Source organism: Vombatus ursinus, unplaced genomic scaffold, assembly GCF_900497805.2.
Source record: "Vombatus ursinus unplaced genomic scaffold, bare-nosed wombat genome assembly UNPS02009062.1, whole genome shotgun sequence".
Lineage (NCBI taxonomy): Eukaryota > Metazoa > Chordata > Mammalia > Diprotodontia > Vombatidae > Vombatus > Vombatus ursinus.
In genome coordinates this window covers 11,909,702-11,925,803 of record NW_020948840.1, presented here as the reverse complement: position 1 = coordinate 11,925,803, position 16,102 = coordinate 11,909,702, and the positions used below count along the sequence as shown (strand labels likewise).

At 37.1% G+C, this 16,102-nt stretch overlaps 1 protein-coding gene across 2 annotated transcripts in view; it reads left to right on the top strand.

The window, feature by feature from the left end:
• LTBP1 (latent transforming growth factor beta binding protein 1) overlaps positions 1-16,102 on the top strand; it is a 485,724-nt gene that overhangs the window by 457,394 nt on the left and 12,228 nt on the right. The window lies entirely within an intron of this gene.

The window sequence follows — 16,102 nt, the reverse complement described above, 5'->3', positions numbered from 1 at the left end:
TCTCTCTCTCTCTCTCTCTCTCTCTCTCTCTCTCTCTCTCTCTCTCTCTCTCTCGTCTCTCTTCTAACAATGCAGACTTTTCCCCCAAGGAACACAACTACCTATGACAAAAAAAATTTTAACTGATATTTCTGTATACATATGAAGTGTATTATTATTCTGGATTTGGAACCAGAAGACCTGGGTTTGAGTTGTGACCCTGTCCCTTATTAGCAGGACAGCCTTGCACTGTCATTCATTTTATCTGATCCTCAGTGCCCTCAGATTTAAAATCAAGGGGTTGGCACTGGTGGCTTACTAAGGTCCCTTTCAGTTCTGAGTCTGTGATTCTATCATATATTCCTTCAGCAATTTCTCCTTCTTCTGATAAATACTGCTTAGAGAGGAAATCAGTCTCTGTGCCTTTGCAGTAACAGTTCCCTCTAACTGGAATGTACCCCCTCCTTATCTCTACCTCTTCTAAGGCCTAGTTTCCTTCTGTACTCCTCTGAGTACTGAAGTCCCCACAGCTGCTAATGCCACTTCTCTCACACACATAAGAAAAATTATCCAGTATTTGTTTCTTATGTATTCTGTATATACCTTTAGATGAACATATCGTCTTTTATGATAGAATATAAGTTCCTTGAGGACAGGGAATATTTTGCTTTTGTCTTTGTATCTTCTATAGCTAATGCCAGGCAAAAGTAGGCTCTTAATGTTTGATTGGTTGACTAAAACCACTCTGTGATTGATTACATTAGAGACTTTTCAGTTGATGCCAGTATGTTTGTGATGAAGGAAAAGAAAACAGAAATTAAGGAAATAAGAGAGTGAGAAGTTAACTTGTAATTTAATAGGAAGTATAATTTTTTCTTTCAGATTTTTTATTAGATCCCCGGGGAAGAAAGAGCCAAGTATTATAGGTCTTGTTCCCTGCCCTGATGTCTTCTCTAGGATTGTAATTTGAAACACTTTATTAAAGAAGCCTGGCTGGGCCTGATCAGTGCTTGTTTCCCCAACTTTATTACTGAAAAAACTTCTTATTAATTGCCCAGAAGTAAGAGGGAACTCAAGATAAGATTAATAAAGGAAGTTGGAAGTAAAAAGACCTAGCAAAATAGGGTGAAATGTGAGTGCTTATTTGTATTTCCCTCTTATCACTTCTGACAGTAGTAACTGGCTGGGAGTTATTTGCTACTTCTTTATAAGAAAATACTATGCTTTAGTCTTTGAGCAAATCACTGCTTTCATCTAGGACTTCCTATCATTCTCATTTGTGAAATGATAAAATTGTTGTTTTTCAGAGTTGTCTGTATTTTTTTGTCAACTGCTATGTAGACCTTAGATGATCATTTTGTTGTCCAATTTAAAGTTTTTGCAAAGCAGAAAATTTTGGGGAAGAGTTAATTTAGGGAAAATAGTTTTCTTATTTCTTTTCTCAAAACTGATACTGGGATAGAATTACTTTAAAGAAGAAAATGCCCTAAAAAATCTACTGTAGTACAATTAGTGGCCATCAAAATACACTTCACAATCCTTCTTAAAATGTATTTTAAAAATTATTTTATAGTTTCTACTTATCACTTTAGAAACAACTCTAAACTAATGCGATTTAACAATCATAACGATAGTTAACATTTATATAGTGCTTCAAGGCTTACAAAGTGCATTGCAAATATCTTATTTTTATTCTGACAGCACTATGGGAGGTATGTGCTATTATTATCCCTATTTGAAATAGTGTAATATGTCAAGTTCCCCTCTGCCCCCCCCCCAATTTTTTTAATCAATCTTAGTTTTCAGAGAGGCATAGTATCCAGGAAATAAAGTGTTAATAGTCATACTATACAACTCTCTGACCAGAACACATCTGGAGTATTTAGTTCAATTCTGAATGCCACATTTCAAGAAAAACATTGATAAGCTGGAGCCTAGGCAGCAGAGAGAAAGCATGCTGGTGAAAGGCTTGGAGTTATTGCCATATGAAGTTTGGTCAAAGGAACTTAGCTTTCAGAAGACTTGTGGTGGTGAGAAAAAGAGGGAGGAAGGGGCATGAGAGCTGTGTTCAGGTACTCAAGAGGCTGCCACATGGAAAAGGGACTAGACTTGTTCTTCTCGGCCACTGAAATGAGGAGCAGTCGGAGGGAGGTGCAGATCGGCCAGTTTACTTAATTTAAGGGAAAACTTAATAACAATTAGAGCTGTCCAGAAGGGGAATGGACTACTTTAGGAGATAGTGACTTCCCTTCACTGAAGCTCTTCAAGCAAAAGGTGGATGGATAACTACTTTTCAGAAACAGAAACAGTGTAGACCCAATAGCCACTGAGGGTTCATTCCAAATCTGAAATTCTTTGATTCTTAGATACTGTAGAGCACACATACACGCACACATACACACGTGTATACACACACACAAACACACATACACACACACACACACACACACACACACCCTACTCCTCAAGCAAATTGCCCCTCATCATAAAGTGAAAAATCTAGGGTTTGTAACCAGGTCTTCTGATGTTATAACTCTGGAATGGCTTCAAGTCACCACTCTCACTCTCTCTTCGGAATACCTATCCAAAGCCACTATAATAATCTCCCAAAGTACAATCTATTAAAGGGATTAATCTTTCAGCCAGATTGATCAATGAACAACTGTTAATGAAGTGATGACTGTGCTAGGCACTGTACGTCACTTGTTCTGAAGGACAAGGATCAGATCGTTCAAGAGATATATTTCTTTACATACTAATGATTTAGTAAAATTTTTGTTGCAGTGTGCAGCAAGTAAGCTCGAAATGTTGACATGCTTCCCGGAGTTATGGCACATCTAGGGATCTTGTGATGCCTCAATATAATCAGTAGTATCTGAAAATAATGAGGGAAAGAGAAAATTCAGAAACAAATTCTCTCACCATTAGAATGTCTGCTTCTGTCCAGTCTCTACCAGCTGAACTTTACTTTGTCAACAAGTATTCTTACTGCTATATTCATTATGTGATGTTTTATGTGTGACTTTTAATCATAGAAATTGGATATGGTCATGACTCTTAAAATCTAGTTGACTTTTTTCTGATACTCATTTTTAAAAGATTTCGTATATAGCTTAATTTTTCATGTGGTATATTATCCATAATTATTTTATCTTTAACATACAACCAGACAATTAGACTGACATCATATAAAAAACTATGTATGTCAAATCCTCTCTCTTGTTGTGCCTGGGTATATTTGGCTCTCTTTATTAGGGAACAGCTAGGTACCAATAAGAACACAGCATGGTGAAATTCAAAGAGCAAATTGTTCCACATGTCAACAGTTTTGTAGCATGTAAATATAGCTGTGGCTTAGGAGCAAGCTTTCTCTCCTGTTGTCCAGGAGGTCATGGGTACTAATTCTAGCTGTTAAAAATGTGTAGATAGGGAGCAGCTAGGTGGCACAGTGGGTAGAGCACTGGCCCTGGTGTCAGGAGGACCTGAGTTCAAATCTGGCCTCAGACACATAACACTCACTAGCTGTGTGACCCTGGGCAAGTCACTTAACCCCAATTGCCCTCACTAAAAAAATAAAAAATAAAAAAATAAATACATAGATAGAATTGACTATGTTTGCTACTGAAATGAGATTCTCCAAAGTTTGGTGACTTCTGATCATACATGTAAATGGAAAACAGGTAGAGGGTAAAGGACTGCTTCAGAGTGACTTGTCAAGATGAAAGCTACGTAACAGTAGAATACAATCTATTTATGCTGTTGTTTAGGAGCCCTTTATTTTTTGAGTCATCCTATTTCAGTGGCCTGAGATTTCATGTTACCTTCCTATTCCCTTCAATCTGAGACCAGATGTTAGACATATAGGGAACCATACTTGGTACATGAAAACCCTACATATTTGGGGTGTTGCCTTTTTTTCCATGTTCTTACCTTCCTGAGTTCCTTTGTTTCATTTTGCTAGCTGACATTTTTGCAGATGAACTCTTCACTTATAATTGTACTTAAAATGGATTTGGTGGCCATTTTTAACATAGCTTCTTTGATCCTGAAGATGTGACAAGTAGCTAATTCTTGTGACAACATGCTTCACTCCCTGTCAAATCATCACCCTGGAGAAAATGAGTTTTTCAGAAATTTATTTTTAAAGCTCTTTACTTTAAGCAGTCTTCTATAGTTGTATTCTGATATCTCAATGTGACATGCAGATGACTCCGGGTTCTTGAAGGCTTTGTCGGCCTCCAATATTTAGTAAGTTTCAATCAGGAAAGCCTTCATTTGTGAGCTGGAATTATATGTTTATCATCTGAGGATTAGCCTACTTGAACTTGAAGATTCACCAGATTAGACAAAGACTGATAAATTTTTCAACGGCAATTCTTTTATTTTTATTTTTTTATTTTTAGGCAATTGGGGTTAAGTGACTTTCCCAGGGTCACACAGCTAATAAGTGTCAAGTATTTGGTCTGAGGCTGGATTTGAATTCAGGTCCTCCTGACTTCAGGGCCGGTGCTCTATCCACTGTGCCACCTAACTGCCCCTCTCAACCACAATTCTTAAAGACTTTGTACTGAGATATAGATTTGTGATTTCCATTAGTGGAAGGATAGCCCTGATTTTTTTTTTTTGCAGATCTTTGAAATATTGAATCAAGCATTTTAAGCTATTAAAACAAAAGTTGTACCAATAGCATAAATAATACAGTAGTCAACTTTGGGGGAAATTTGCAACCAATGACTGGAAATAACATAACAAAATGATCAGCAATTTAAAGGTCTTTATTTACATGCTTTAATGGAACACCAGTAGACTATAAAAGTTTCTACTTATACTTACCGTGCAGATAGTTCTCTTAACACCTTTTATTCTAAGATCTCAAAGCACATCCTAAACATGCACCATTCTTCAGAATAGAAAGATGCAGTGAATTTCTGTTCTAGTACTTATAGTACTAGAAGAGGTATTCTGTGCTTCACAAGGTCAATGAGATGGTCATTAAACATTTGTTAAGTGCCTACTTTGTGCCAAGTACTGTGCTTAGGGCTGGGAATACAAAGGAGCTCTCAGTCAAATGCGGGGAAACAAGAAGTAAACAAATATGTACAAAGCAAGCTATATAAAGGACAAATGGGAAATAATAGAGGGAAGGCACTAGAATTAATAGGGGTTAGGAAAGGTTTTCTGTAGATGATGGGATTTTAGTTGGAATTTGAAGGAAGCCAGTAAGAAAAGATGAGGAGGGAGAACAATCCAGGCATTAGGGACAGCCAGAGAAAATGCCCAGAGCCAAGACAACTTCTTGTTCATGGAATAGCAGGGAGGCCATTGTCACTGGATCAAAGAATACATGCTGAGGAGTAATTCCAGTTGGAAAGTTGGAAAGAGCTCTTACCTAACAGTTATAAAGGACTTAAACACCAAATTGGGGATTTTGTATTTGATCCTAGAGACAATAGGGGGCCATTGAAGTTTATTGAATTGGGTGGGGGGCAGTGACATGATTTCATTGATGTTTTTGGAAAATCATTTTGGCAGCTGAATGGAGAATGGATTGGAGCGGGGAGAGAATTGAGGCAGGTAGACCCACCAGCAGGTTATTGAAATAGGCCAGGAATGAAGTGATGAGGGCCTATACCAGAGTGGTGGCCTTGTCAGAGGAGAGAAGGGGGCATATTAGAAACATATTGCAGAGCTAAAATCAATAGACCTTGGCAACAGATTGGATATGGGGGGGTGAGCAATAGTGAGGAGCCAAGGCTGACTCCTAGGTTGCAAGTCTCAGGTACTGGAAGGATGAGGATGGTGTTGCCTTCTATCATAGCATGATATGCTTCCAGTTCCTATGTAAGGAAGTAGGCCTGGACTTTTGCCTTGTTAAAGCAAACATTCAACAAGTATTTGTGAAATTCTTACCGCATGCAAGGAACTCTGGGGATACAGAGAGATGTTACTCTTGCCTTTCTTTCAGATTCCCTATAATTTGATTGGTGGGGTGGGAAGGACAAAAAAACCAAATAATTATGATACAAGGGAGATCCAGATAAGTGTAGGGAAAGGTCCAGGTGCCATGCGAAATTTGAGGAGGTAAGAAAGACTTTCACTTGAAGAAATCTGAAAAGACATTAGGACTTCAGCTTTACAGGAAGAAAAGAACCGTAATGAATGGAGACTGAAGGGAGGAATCAATTCTAGGTGTAAGTGATGATGTGACTAAAGGCATGGGGAGGGGATAGGCATGGGTGATGGTGAGGAGAGTTATCGAGTTTGACTGAACTGATAATATGTGAAAGAGTCAGGGGAGAAGAGGTTATCAAGAAAGAAGAGATAAATCTGCTGTGTCCTATGCCATGTAGAGATTAAGTAGGAAGAGGATAAAAAGATAACTAGTGGATTTGGAGATAAGGAGTCTGTTAATGACCTTAATTGATGATACAGATGGAGGAGTTAACTTTAGCAAAGAAGAGGACTGCTTCTTTGGATGTGAACATTAACTGTTTTTGTTTTTCTGGTTTTTTTTTTCCTAAATGCTTCCTTACAATTGGAAGGATATCTGTGGTGGTCCCAGGCTTTGTGGAAACTTGCCTATGCTGATGATTCACATATCTGATTCCTTCTTTAAAGCACCACTTTAAAAAAAAAAAATAAAGCGCCACTTAAGTCCTGGCCCTTATCTCTCATTTGAACTATTGCAGTAGCCTCCTAATTGGTCTCCCTGCCTCAAATCTTTCCCTACTCCAATCTGACAACAGTTACCAAAGTGGTTTTCCTAAAGCACGGGTTACTTGTTACCATTGTTACTTGTTACCATGGTTACTTGACTACTCAATAAATTCCAGTGGCTCCCTATTACTTTTAGAATCAGTGATGAACTCAGAGGGGGGACTTCATAGGCTCATATATCTTAGAATCCATCATATCCATGCCCTCATTTTACACAAGTAATATGAGGCCCAAAAATGTTAAGTAGAATTTGAGTCCAGGTCCTCTGACTATGGAACAAATGCTCTTAAGTTATTTGTACCATAGTTGGGCAGAAGGAACCTGAATAGGGCTAAGGTTCACCAGTGGAAGAAACCATACAACTGGACATGTAAATAGAATATTAGGGCATAAAGTAGAGACAGCAACTTGTAAGAGAAATACTTCTGGAAAGATGGGACAGAAAAATAAGGGTACCTTTCCCTGGGCTTTATTGAAGGTTATGGTTAGGCAAGAGAAGAAGCTATGAGCTTCTCTACCCTTAATTACAACTAAACTAATCAAGAGTGAGAAAACATGCAAGAGCACATTCACCTGAACCTCCTCCAAGATGAACTACGTGGACAAGCACTTCTGAGTTCACCTTGAGGGGGAGAGACAAGAGGTGCCTTGAGCTCTAAGCCAGATGAAGAAAAAGTCATAAGGCAAAAGCATTCTTCTAAAATAAATAAAAAACAAGATGCCAAGGGATGGGCCAAACCTGACTCTGCCCTTTGATTTGTACATTGTTATCAAGGATGTTCATTTCTTTCCCATGATGGGGATATATCAGGAGAGGTGGTGATTGTGGCATAGCTCTTTATTTAGCACTCTACTAGGCGCTGGGGACCCAAAGACAAAAATGAGAGACCTTGTCCCAGTGCCTCAGGGAATAGAAAAGGTGCTTGGCTTGGAGTCGGGAAGACCCGAGTTTGAAACTCTCTCTGATGAATCTTATGTTGTTCTGTGACAAAGCAAGTAAGCCTCTCCTCCTCTCCAGTAATTACAGGAAAGTCCAAAATACAGTGTCCCTGTCAATTTCTCACCGATGCTTCAAAAAACTCTTTTAACATCAGAATTAAAGTAGTTCCAATGAGGAATATGCCTCTTATCACTTCCATCCTTTCTGTGTCCTTCACCAATTCCTCATAGATTCTTGTGGATCGGAGATGAAACATACATCTTCTCCCTGGCTCCGGGAAAACTACAATAAGCCCTTTTATCTGCTGACTCTTTAAACTCCTAATGTAAACTGCCCTTTACCCCCAACATTCCATAAGAATTCTTATCAAGCCTTTAATGCAACAGTAAAAGAGGGATCTGTAGTATCTGTGAGATAACACATTGACATACTTTTATACATACATATATGTATATGAATATGTTGTATGTGTGCATATGTAAGTACATTTGTATATATGTCCATATACATATATATCTTAAACAGAAGTCTGCCATAGAATTGTTTCTTGATTGATCGACTTATATCCATTGTACCTAACACAGTGCTTGGCACATGGTGAGCATTAAAATGCTTGTTGATTTGAATAATAACTGATAGTTATACAGAGTCATCCCTTGACATTCATGGGTTTCACATGCATGGTTTTGGTTATTCATGATTGACCATTAATAATTAAATGAATTTTTTGGAGATTTGTGGCATATTGAGGAAAATTGCAGATAACAATTTTAAAAAATTAGTAACTCATAAATACTATATATTATTAATCTGTTTTATCATTTACTGCCATAAATATACATGCACAAATTTATTATAAACAGTTGAATTTTGTTAAAAGTTTCAGTGCACTAAAGAACAGGCTATGCACTCTCTTTAGGAATACTTCCTCTTTGTCTCTCTATCTTCCCAGACTCAGTCACTTGATTTTCTCCTTGTATCTTGTACTTTTTACAGGAGAAGGAAATGCATGAAGCAGTTGTTGCAGCTGCACCTGCAGGTGCAAAGTCTCTGCATAGTGTGCAAGATACTGATCTCTTCTTGTAGAAACTGTAGCTTTTTTATGGGTGCAGTGTGTTGTTTTACTTGTTTTGCATATTAAATAAATATGATCAAAATTATTAAAAACAAAGTTTTGGAGTGGGCCCTAGAGTTATTCGGGGGGTATTCATATTCCTGGGGGTGCTGCGTCCCTAAGGGATGACAATAGTGCTTCGAGCTTCCAAGTACTTTACATACATTATCATATTTAAGGAATTGAAAAATGTAAGTATAGAAGGGACAGGAGAGATTGAATGATAGAGAGGCTAGGTATAGGAGGAATTAAAAAAAAAAAAGAAAGGAAAGAAAGAACACTAGACCTAAAGCTGATGAGTGTAAGCTTTAGAAGAGAAAGTGGCCTGGATTTTTTTTTCTTGGCTGTTTGGGATTCAGTCAGGTATATTAAATTGAAAAAGAAAAAAAAAGAGACAAGTTAAATCCCCTTCTTGGTATGAAAATTAATTTAAAAAATACTAGAAGAAAGGGAAATACTGTTTTCTCCAGAGTCAGTATGATTTTTTAAAGGTCCCTTATAGAGGGGAAATGGTTTCTTTCATTTCCTGCTAAACTGTGGAAGACAGAATTCTGGAGGAGTATCTTGGAAAGCTTTGGTTCCCAAACCTCAAATCTCCAGTGTCCATATGACTGAGTAAGTGAATTGTTGGAAAGCCAATTCTAGAGGAACAGCAAACATTGCTGGACTCTAAACTCTTGTTGTAATGATGTGCTTTGAGGAGTAGATGAAGCTATTGTCTCATTGTCCTGATCAAGCCTCAGATGCAAAACAACAAATGTTAAATTTCAGGAAAATCTAGTAATTCTATTCAATTCCAGAAACATTTAGTAAGCACTCACTGTGAGTTAGACACTGGGGATACACAGACATGAAATGACAAAGTTCCTGCCTTTAGTGGGTGTATAATCTAACAGGCTTACCTCTGCCAGAAGAGTACATTTATCTTAAGAACCACGAAAAATATTTAAGTCATGTGGACTCTATCCTTCAACTACATATAATACAGTGGTCAGAGGAGAAATAGAATTGTGACAATAACTTCACTGATGTTCATCAATATATACACATCCATGTTTGTTTAGAAGTTGTGTAAAAAATGGATGCAGATAAGCTAAATAATTGTCAGAAACTTTCTTTAGTTCACAGGTGATGAACTTGCCTTATTTTGAAATGTTAATGGGTCATGATTTCTTTGCCGTTCAGATTGTGATTCGTCTCAACCCATGTCATTTTTGTCCAAGTCCTTCCATAAGTCTTCCATAGAGAACATCCCCAATGTGCTAAAGACTTTTTTCTTCTTTTCTTAATATTTCTTGGACAACAGTGTAGGGCCCAGGCTTTTCACCTGCAATCCTTTCCCTTTGTTTTTCAAATGATCCGTTACTCTTGCTGCCTGATCTATCCATTTAGTTCTCTGGTCATATATGCACTGGATGATACCCCCTGTGTCATGGTGCATGCTTACAGATTGTCATATTCTGCTGCCTGTGTTTGCCCACAATGCAGCTTCCTTGGTCCTTATGATCACTTGTAGTTTGGTTCTCTACAGACCTTGGGGTTCTGTGTTCTGTAGCTATATAGCATAAGTAAACAATGGTTTGTTGTTTTTGTTGTTGTTGCTGAACCAGTTCAGGCTATTTATTAACAATATGATTTATGACAAATTGTGAGTTTTTCAACACTTTAAATATATCTTCACATGGTCTTAAAAGGAAAAGTCACTATATGCAAGAAAGCAGTTCAATTTTATTGGCTCTTATCCTAATTTTGATGCCTAAAACCAGAATTGTTAAGTATAGATCTAACTTATTACTTAAGCTTCACTGGAATACCACTATTGCTATACTCACTGTTTCTGGTCTACCACTCTGGTTCTTGCTCATTGCTAGTGATAAGTGATCTGGGAATAACTTACTTAAGGATAGTATCCTTATCTTTCTGTAAAACTGTTTTCCCATGAGACTAAAACTTTATTGCTGCACATTACTAGGAGAGCTTATTTTCTGAGGGCATTTCTCTATGTGGCTTCTATTCAATGTCTCAAAAAAATTATTAAACATGTACTGTATGCCAGGTATGTTGCTAAACATCAGAGATACAAAGAAGGGTTAAAAAAGCAGTCCTTACTCTCAAGGAACTCACATTCTAATGGAGGAAACAAGATGTAAATAACTAAATACTGTATACATTATATGTATGGAGTACATGTAATCTTAGAGCAGAAAGCACTGGTACCTGGGAGGCTTTGACCTTTGGACAAAAATAGATGTTCTGTATTCTCTGTGATTTAGCCAGTCAGTGAGAAAGTGCATACGTCACAAGTATAGGATGGTCAATACTATCATTGCACTTCTGACCATTCTACTTCCCCTCTCCTTGGTCCTTATTGGTACAATGGATTCTATTCTGCCTGAATTTCTCTCTTGACTTTATCCCACTCTGCCTTGCATCCTAGTTATTTATGAACATTATTTCTCCCACTTCTACCCATTAGATTCTAACTTCTTGTTGGCAGGGGTCTGTTTTGCACATATATTTCTGTCCTCAAGACCTAACAAAGTGATTTACACTCAGTGTAGATAGTTAATAATCACTTTTTCTTGAACTGCATTTGGGTGAGGAAATTAAAGCATGTCAAGAATGGGAAAACATAGATAGTTTAGCTGAACTTAAGTTTTGATACTTATTAAAAAAACAATTTACTTTCAAAGTATGCCTTTAATGAAAGCTTGCAAAAAAGTTCCTAATTTATGAATATGAGAAAACTTGTATGTTATAAAATTACTTTATGCACTGATTGCTTTTCCTATTCCTTTAACCTCTCAATCCCATCACTTTTGAACAATACTTAAAATAGGGAAAAGGAAGTGAAATGATTTTACCATCCTTTCAGTTGGAAAAGGAGGAAATAGAATGGTAATCTAATTAACAGATGGCAAACTTCTCCCCTCTCCAATCCCATTCACCGCTATATTACTGAGATTTATCAGTCCCTTTACATATGCTGTAGTATAATCATAGAATTAAAGCAATAATTGGAAGGTAGCTTATAGGTAATTTTGTCAGGCTCTTTTCCATTGACAGCTTAGGAAACAGCCCTGAGAAGCGAAATGGCTTAGCACAAGGTCACACAGGTAGGAGGTAGCAGAGCTGGGGCTTGAATTGAGTTTGTTTGAGTCTAAATTCAGTATTATTTATATTGCACTACTGCTCTGAGCTTTTTTTTGTCAAGATCTGGTAATTATTAGTATAAAGCTTGCCTTTAATTAATTTGTATTATTTGATAGGTCAATATGAATATTTCCTCTCTCGGGGTTTCCTGCATGGCAGGAATTTTCATTGCAATCATAGCCTAGAACTAGCTCTTCAATTTCCCCCCCATACTCCAGTTAATTGATTAATAAAATAACCAAGTAAATAAATAAACACTCAAATAAATAAACCAGACTTGGTTTCATAAATCAGATCATGAAAAGATCTATTGAGATTTCTTTCATGTATACAGGGTTCATAGTAACATTGTCATGTGTGCTCTATGAAATACTAAGGTCAAGGAGAGACAGAAGTCACAGTGGAAAGTGTTTAATTATGACACTTAGTATCATAGGATTTAGGGTTAATGCTAATCCAATCCATCATTTTATAGATTAAGAAACTGGGCATCAGGGAAGTAAAAGGACTTGCCCACAGTTACACAGGTGTTAAGTAGCAAACCAAGGTGCTCAGGAGTCTGAATCAAGGACTCTTTCTCCTGTACCCTACTCAGACTCCCTGGGAGAGGCCTTTCACATTGTATGTTCTGTGCTAGACACTGGGGATGCTGAAGAAAAAACAAAATAGTCCTTGCCCATAAGCAGCTTACATTGCCCTGGGAGAAGAATGCGGCATGTTCACAAATAATTAAATACAAATTCGGTACCAAGTAATCCAAAATCATTTCAAGAGGGAGCAAATGTGAATGATAACTCAGAGCAATTTTTTTCTGGTAAATCGATTCAACCAGGAACCCAAATTATTAGTATTATTTTTTGAGTAGGAAATTTTAGAAAAGGAAAATAGATCATTTTAAAGGATTTTTTTTCTATTCCGGTCATATTGGCATTCTAATTACAGGAGAAATTATAGGAGAAAGACCAATGAACCATAGTTGGTCAGTTTCATCAAAGAACTGGTGTCTCTTGGACATCACTAAAGCAACACTAAAACAACTTTCTTCTGTCTCCACTCTTTGCTAGGTTTTGTGCTGATTCAAATATTCCATCACTGTCCATTGTCCCTCCAGTCTATCTCACGGACTGCAGTGGTTACTTTCTATAAAACATTGTTTTTTGTTTTCTGCTTGGATCTTTGCCTCTATATCCTTCTCCATAATTACTGGTGAGGGGTTTGTTTTATTTTTAATTCATGTGTGTGTTGGTTTCAATTTTTAATTTTAAAATACCATTAAAATTGAGTGATACTAAATTGAAACCACTGTGTAACTATTCAGGGAATTTGAGCCCTTGAAATGCATTGTGAGACAAAATATCTACTTAGTGCACAAGAATCAGTTGGACTCTGACCTATTAAAATGAAATTAAGGGGGTTTTCTCAGCCTAGTGTGCAGTAATTAAATGCATTCATCGAATAGCAGTTATAAACTTAATCTATGTGAGTATGTACTAAAAATTCAAAGTAGCTTTCTCATGTGCCAAATATTTGATATTCTGCTGTCCAGATTATCCCGTTGAAAGTGTTTCATGAAGAATGGGGCAACTCTCCTGTCAGAATATGTTAATGTGTTAAAGTGACCACAGGGCATCTCATCTGCCTGGTTCTAAAAAGATGGGGTATTTTTTGTGTTGTAACTCAATTTAAAATTAAATTTTATATTTAATAGAAAAAGTCTTAACCTGTCTTGCAGATGAAATCAGAAGATAGTCAAGATCTGATGTAAACTGCCTCATATGGTACTTTGCATGTTTTCCCCTGTTGTGGTCAAGAGAAAAGGATTTGGACTGGCAAGAATAAGGATGCCAAAAAAGACATCTAGTTTGAATCTTTTTATCTTTTGTTTTTGTGTAGCATCCTTAGTGCTAGAATGAGGACAGGGACATAACCAAAAATAAAAAAGGAAATAGTATTTACCCCTTAAAAAATGTCGCTAACAGAAAGACTAAGAGAAAGACCTTTCATGCAGCAACCCCAAACTCTCACAGTATAGGCACTTAATATCTGTTAAGTTGAATTGAACAATACTATTTTGGAGGAGGAGGACTCAAGGATCATGGAAATGTGCTTATATTTTTATACATTGAATGGAATGATCCAACAGTCAAAAGATGACCAGGTTTCGTTTTATTTTGTTTTGTTTTTGGTATGGTGAGATAGAAACATTACCCTGGTTTTCATGTGTGGGGTCACAGTTCGTTTAATGCTTTCCATATACATTAGCTGACTAGAACCAATAGCTACATCTTGCACTTGATACTGAGACTCTCGCAGAAAATCAGGGGCATTCCATACAATGACATAATCTGAGAGCTGAAAGATATCTACTGAAGTCATCTCTTCAGAATCTGGATGCCCTCTCCCATCATTCCCTTACATCAAATTCTCTATGGGCAGCCAGTCACTCAGACTTTACTTAGAGATTTCTATGGAGGGGAAACCAGTTGCCTCCAGAGACAGCCCATTCCACTTTTGGATAAAGCAAATTGTTAGGAAGATTCTTATATGATGTCTGAAAGTGGCTCTCTTACACTGTCAGTATTGCTTCTAGTTCTGCCCTCAGAGGCCAAGCACAACAAATCTAATGCCTCTTCCAGATGACAGCCCTTCAAATATTTGAAGCTCTAACGTTAGCTATTATGTATGCCCCCCCACTAAGTACTTTTTTTTTCCCCAAGGTAAATCTTCCTGATTCCTTTAACTTACATTTGTATGATATGAACTCAAGGCCCTTCACCATTCCTTCTCTGGATGCTTTCCAGATTCTCAGTGTCTTTCTTAAAACATGATATCTGGAACTAATTACAGTACACAAATGGCCTGCCGAGTTCAGAATACAACAGGATTGTCACATTCTTTGTTATTCCTTTGATGATTATAGTCCAAATCTTATTGGCTTTTGGTTGCCATACTATACTATTGATTTGTATTGAACTTGCATCGCACTGAAACCTCTCAAACCTTTTTCCGATGAAAAGTACCACTTATAAATCTGTTTAGCCCTATTAATTAGTCTGTATCACTTCACCATATCCACAAGGATAGGATGAAAGTCTTTTGTCAATAACTGTCAAAAAAAAGGAGTAGCATAATAAAAGTATATTGAATCTTTTTGATCACTGGTTCTTCTTCTAGATGTTCATAAATGGTCCCTTTAGTAAAATGTGTTCTAAAATTTTTCCATAAATTGAAGTCAAATTCAATGGCATATAGTGTGCAAATCCCATCCTTTCCCCCTTTTTGAAAATTGTAACATTTGCCCTTTTATCATCCTGCCTTATCTCTGCCATTCTCCACTGGCTTTCAAAGATTAATGCCAATAGCTCAGCAATCATATCTGCCAATTCTTTCAGGACTCTGGTGTATAGTTCCTGTTGGCCTGATGATTTAAACTTATAGCTTTTATTGCTCTTTCTGTTTCTCTAAAGAAAACAAAATGAGAAGATAATGGTTCAGGACATATCTTTAGATAATTCATACAAATATTTTCCTACCATATCTCTTAGAATTTCTTAGATCAAGATAATCATGCCATTGTCCCTTCTAAGTCTTGTTTATATTGAAGCTAATTAGAATGCTGGCTATTGTAATAGAGAGCCTAGTGGCTTTGGGGGCAGTAGAAAACCAAGACCAACCACATAGACTAGGATAGTCATATCAATCAGACAGATAGCTATGTGGTTGCTAATTCTTAAAGGGAAGTATAGTCTAGTGACAAGTAGTAATTGTAGAGGATTGTGGCCTTGGATCAAGGAGCCAAAGAAGGATATTAACAGTCTGGAAGGGTAGGGTCAGGTAGACCAAGCTATTGCAGTTGGGGAATAGAGTAGCATGTCTCATAGCCACTGGAATATCCATATGGTCCAGGACTATAAGAAGAGCACCATGGTGCTAAAGCCAAGCAGAGTTATGACCAGTAACACTGGAAAACCCTGGCTTACTCATGCTTTTACTCCCCGGAGCTGAATTTTCATTTGACTTTAGTGAGTGGGTATGTTCTTTTTTTTCAAACAGTATTGGCTACTTAATGCCTTCAAAATGCTTCTAACCACAATAGTATCATTACATGATAAATAATATGTTACCTTTCTTCGAAAGAGTTCCAAGGCATTTTTACAGATTGCTCATTTTTCTTTCCTGCTTATGAGGTGTGTTTTACT